Consider the following 5,485-nt stretch of genomic DNA (forward strand, 5'->3'; position numbering starts at 1 on the left):
AAGAAGAAGGTCTCCAAGCCGAACAAGTCCGGCCCCAGTGTCAGCGAGCTCATCGTGAAAGCTGTGGCCGCTTCCAAGGAGCGGAGCGGCGTGTCTGCAGCCGCCCTCCAGAAGGCTCTGGCTGCCGGAGGATACGATGTGGAGGCCATCGAGAGCCTGGTGGCTAAAGGGACCCTGGTCCAGACCATGTTCACTGTTGTTGGCAGAAAAGTCAGAGAGCAACAAACTGCTGTCTTACATCCATCCTTCAGCTCTGTGTTCTAAGAGTCTGAGAATATGTGGTTTCCTTTATTTACAGTGGTGCATGTCATGTGACTTTACTTATGCAACATGTATGATAATGTTCTGTCTCCTCTCATTTCCAGACGTGCAGCCAAAAACATGTGCAGTGATGATATGTGACGGTATCATCATGGTCTCAGAGAGAAGAGCTGAGTGTCTGTTCTGATCTGTGGATGCTTGTGTCTCTTCTCCCCTGTAGTTTCCTGCTTGTTGCTCCGTCACACGCCCTCTGCTGGTGAGCCGCGTCATTACACACAACCGCTCATGTAATGAGGCGAATTTATAAATTTTGACTTTATGTGGAGGAGGGATTGATTTTGGAATGAGGAGGCTGCAACCTGTGATGGCACCACTAGATGTCAGCTTTTCTCAGCATTGGTGGTTCAGTGGTAGAATTCTCGCCTGCCACGCGGGAGGCCCGGGTTCGATTCCCGGCCAATGCAATGACCCTTTTAACTGAGGAACATGTGAGGGGACATATATTCACCTTCACAGCTATGCTGTTGTTCAGCATGTTGTTTTTATATGTGTTAACAGACCTATCTGACTTCTGTTAACATCACTGTGACATACACACAGAGGCACTACACTTCACAGACGAGCTTCAGTGGTACAGTGCACATCACATTTGAAACAAGAGCACTTACCACTTTCTAGTTTTCTTTCAGTTTTTGTCTGATGTCAACAGGCATAGTTGACAATAACATCCTCACCTACAGTGTAATACTCAGAGATTTTCATGATATCATAACAGGACATAATACATCTCTGTGCATTTCTCATCTGTATATCTGCATGTCTTATGGTTGCTCTGTACATAGTCTTTATTTCTACTTTATCTATTGTTGCTGCTCAGGACCTTGTTTTCATGCTGCTGTAATGGAATGGAAGGAACGCTGACAACCAACATAGGTCATAGCAGCAGTCACCTGGTGCGGTCATGTATCAGCTGGGGTGTGACGCAGTGGCTCCGTCAGTAACTATGGGCAGTGTGTACGCACCCAGACACACATCATTGGAAACCAGCTTTAATGAGAGGTGAGGGTTGCAAAAGTCCGAACAAGAGCCTGTTGACAGAAAACTCTAAAGGAGAAGGTTGCCATGTTAGAAAACAAACGAGACTTTCTGCAGAAAACCATGACCATGACATCCACTGGTAGGTCATCTGTTCTTTGAACTCAAACGTTTGAACTAGTGCCGTCACATGATTAAAATTTTAATCACATTAATCACTGTTGCTGTATATTTATTGTGATTAAATAACACTCATTTGTTTAACCTATACTCATTGGATGAACTCAATTAAATTGAGTTTTTCCATCCAATAAATGCAGCAGAAATAGAAACAGTAAGGTGCATAACATTCCTCCAGGACATAAACCTTTGCATTTCAATATACCAAATTAAGTTGGATGAAACCCCCACATCGCTGGGCTCCTGTCTTCAGAACGTGTAAGCTGCCCTCCTATAGGGTTAAAAAACACAAACACACAACACTCATGTTGATCCTGAGCATCACATAAACATGTGAATCTTTCATTAATATTGAAGTTCCTCCTTTGTTCTGGGAAACTTACAGAAGCTTCTTTGAGAAGTGGTTCAGCTGGGCCATGAACTTCAATGCAGCGGCTTTATATTCCTAACCAGAAATCTTTGTTCATAACTTTACCAATGTCAAACTAAGAAGAACATGTGCTTTGTGTTGTTCTTCCACTGACTGAAACATGAAAAAAGAGATATCACACATGGCTCGTTGGTCTAGGGGTATGATTCTTGCTTTGGGTGCGAGAGGTCCCAGGTTCAAATCCCGGACGAGCCCTCATCTTTGAACTTCAGTAGATAGGATGGCTGCTTCATGTTTACATTTACATTTACATAAGTTCATATTCCAACTTAGTCCCTGTAAACAGCTGTCTGCTCAAACTCTCAGAAGCAATCATTCTAGAACTGCACTGCACTGAGGACCAATGTCCAGGGAGAGCTGAGGAAGAAGTACAGGGGCTGTAAGGCAGGAGTGAAAGTAGAGGCTGCATGTAGACATTTTAAGCCAGTGATCCCCTCGGCAATAATAAGGAATGTCAACTCAGCTGGGCCATGAAGTTCAATGCAGCGGCTTTGTGGTGATCTGCAAGAAGTCATCATTCACCTTGAAAACAGTAGTAGTACAAAACAGTATTGTTAGTTGTAGTTACTCTCACACAGAATTGAATAGCTATAAAGAAATGTGAGTTTTCATTTTACATTCATTAATTAATTACCAATTAATTAATTACTGTTGACAAGTAAAAATGTGATTTAGTCAGTGGCGTAGGAAGCATTAAAAATGTGGGGGGGACACCTTCTGTGGGTGGGTGGTGAAAAAAAGTACATCAGTATATTATGAAATATAATAATATGAAGTAGTTGAGATTTCCTGTGGATTTTAACAGGTTGTTAAACTATTTTACCTACAGAAGTAAACACTTAATGACTATTTCAGAGACAGATTCAACAAAAACTCGGTGACAAACTAATTCCAAGTGAAACAACAGTTTTGTCAAACATACTGGTGCTACTACACTAACAGCCTCCATATCTGAGGCCTTCTCTCATTTACAGAGACAAAAAACTGGCAAATCCCATAGAAAAATGAACCAAACTGCTTAATGCAGATAATACTGAAAGACTAAAAATACTAACTTACAAAAAGATGCATGTCTTTATTTTTATTTGCTTATAAAACTGCTGAATTCACAACAAACCTTGTGGATGTGTTTATAATGATGCACTGCCTCATCTGCTACATCAGCGTTTCCCTGTTCATATAATGCTCCACTGTGTCCTGACGGTCCATCACATGTGTTTTATTCTTGCTGATAAGAATAGGAGCAGGTGGCTATGTGCACTGGCACAGCGAGGCTGAAGCTAGCAGGCTAACAGGGGCTAACCTGGCCTTATTACAATATGGGTTAAAGCTGAAAACAACTCTAACTCTCCGTGTCTTTGTTGGGAATCTCCTCATGTCCATTGTGTGTGGGGAGGGAGCAGAAAAGGCAACAACATGTCATCAGACAAATAAAACCGTCTAACTGAAAGTAAACAGCAGCTTCCTCCCAACTTTTCTAAGTTGATTTAACATCAACCTAACGTCACCTGGGGCCATGTGACAAAGCAATAAGGCTTCAGCATGAGCTGGACTTTGTGGGATGACACTGACGTTACCTCCTCCAGCGTCGACCAGCACTGACGGTTCTCTTTACGGTGTTTTACGCTCGCTCGAAGAAACCACTGGCTTTGTTAGGTCCGTTACTATAGTAACGGTATTGCAGCGCTGTGGTAACCAGGAAAACATGGAGGATGGATTTCAGCGGTGAGGTTATTCTCTTACGAACTTAGTGGAACGGAGTTTTTCACGAGCAATCGAGACAGCATTAGGTGGAGTTTCCTACTCACTAAATGTGGGGGGGGGGGCTGTACCCCTGCATACAAGTGGTGCTTAGGCTAACACAGAGTGTTAGCTCTGGGCTAACGTTAGCCTGTCAGCTACACTACAAAAGTAAAGCAAAGCACTTTTGGATTGCGTTAGCTGGCGGCGAGCTGTGCTCTCAGTGTGTTAAGGATGAATTCAACGTGCCTGTGTAGAAACCTCCAAGTACTAACCGTGTTCACCACTTACCTCTGACAGCTATATGACGTGACCATAGACGTTAGCTACAACGAATGCTAACTAATCTTAACTGTTTGTAGCCTGTCTACCCCAACATGAACAATGACTGACATTTCTTCTTAAGCTCAAGGTCCATTTATCTTAAGGCATGCATATTGTTTCACATAAAGATAATAAACTTATTGAATAGAAGACAGAAAACTTACCAACAGTAGTTTCAAGCAGAGGCAGATGGCGGGTAGGACAGAGGCTGATCTCCTGCGCATGCTCTTGCTCTGCTAGTTGAACTCATTCGGTTTGAGAGGGCCACGGGAGTTAAAGCAAATATATATTTATGTTACATCTGCTAAACATATTTGGGTTTTGTTGGAATGAATAACATTTTCATAAACAAACAAAATAATAATGTTTCACCTCTAAGAGGGGCTTGAATCAGTTTTTTGAGTGCAGTGAGTCTGCTCCCCTATGTCCTCAACATGTGTTTTTAGCATTACATCCCAGTCAGTGGTGTCAAAGCAGTCCCTCAGACCATCCTCTGCCTCAGCTGACCACTTCCTGATTGAACGTGTGGTTTTAAACATCCTTTTGACCAGGGGGGTGTACTGTGGCTGCAGGTGAACCAGAACCATAAACGGGGTGCTTTGTCTGCAGTCTTGCTGTTACTGTGTGTATCTTCTCATAGGCAGCTGATGCGTCCGCGCTCGGTGGGGCGTAAACACAGAGCACGATCACGTGACTTAGCTCCCTCGGCAAGTAATATGGCCGCAGGCTAACAGTTCCAAGTCCTGACAACACAGTACCTTTTTCACTGAGACATGTCCTGGGCGTTCATTCACATATATGATGAACCTCTGCTCTTCCCACAAGCGTTCGTGTCTCTGTCGGCTCTCACAGCAGTAAAGCCTGGTAGATCCACGTTAGCATCCAGTCTCATATCAGTGAGCCACGTCTCTGTGAAGATGTATAAGCTGCACTCACGGTAACTCTGTTGATTGTTCAGCGCAAACAGCTCATCCATCTTATTCAGTAGTGAGTTGACATTCCTTATTATTGCCGAGGGGATCATTGGCTTAAAATGTCTACGTGCAGCCTTTACTTCCGACGTTAGTCCTCAGTGCAAAGACTTCTTCTCTTGAAGAAACAATATTAGTTCTAGAATGATTGCTTCTAGGAGTTTGAGCAGACTGCTGTTTACAGGGTCTAAATTGGAATATGAACCTATTTGGGTTGATGTAAATGTAAACATGAGACAGACTATCTAATCTACTGAATTTCAAAGATAAGGGCTCGTCCGGGATTTGAACCCGGGACCTCTCGCACCCAAAGCAAGAATCATACCACTAGACCAACAAGCCACATGTGACTTCTTGCTTTTCATGTTTCAGTTGGTGGAAGAACAACACAAAGCACATGTTTTTCTTAGTTTGACATTGGTTAAGATATGTACAAAGATTTCTGGTTAGGAATATATAGTGTTGCTCCTGAAGAGGGACTTGAACCCTGGGCCCTCAGATTAAAAGTCTGATTTCCTGCAAGATCCACCCACAGAGATCCTGA

General features: G+C 43.1%; 2 non-coding genes across 2 annotated transcripts; one reads left to right on the top strand and one right to left on the bottom strand.

Annotated features, from left to right (window-relative positions):
- The first annotated feature begins 654 nt into the window (after window positions 1-654).
- On the top strand, window positions 655-725 carry trnag-gcc (transfer RNA glycine (anticodon GCC)). The gene has a single exon. It is a non-coding gene; the product is annotated as a tRNA-Gly (tRNA).
- Window positions 726-5,211: 4,486 nt separating this feature from the next.
- trnap-ugg (transfer RNA proline (anticodon UGG)) lies at window positions 5,212-5,283 on the bottom strand. The gene has a single exon. It is a non-coding gene; the product is annotated as a tRNA-Pro (tRNA).
- Window positions 5,284-5,485: the final 202 nt, after the last annotated feature.

The sequence above is a fragment of the Parambassis ranga genome, unplaced genomic scaffold (genome assembly GCF_900634625.1).
Source record: "Parambassis ranga unplaced genomic scaffold, fParRan2.1 scaffold_27_arrow_ctg1, whole genome shotgun sequence".
Taxonomy (NCBI): domain Eukaryota; kingdom Metazoa; phylum Chordata; class Actinopteri; family Ambassidae; genus Parambassis; species Parambassis ranga.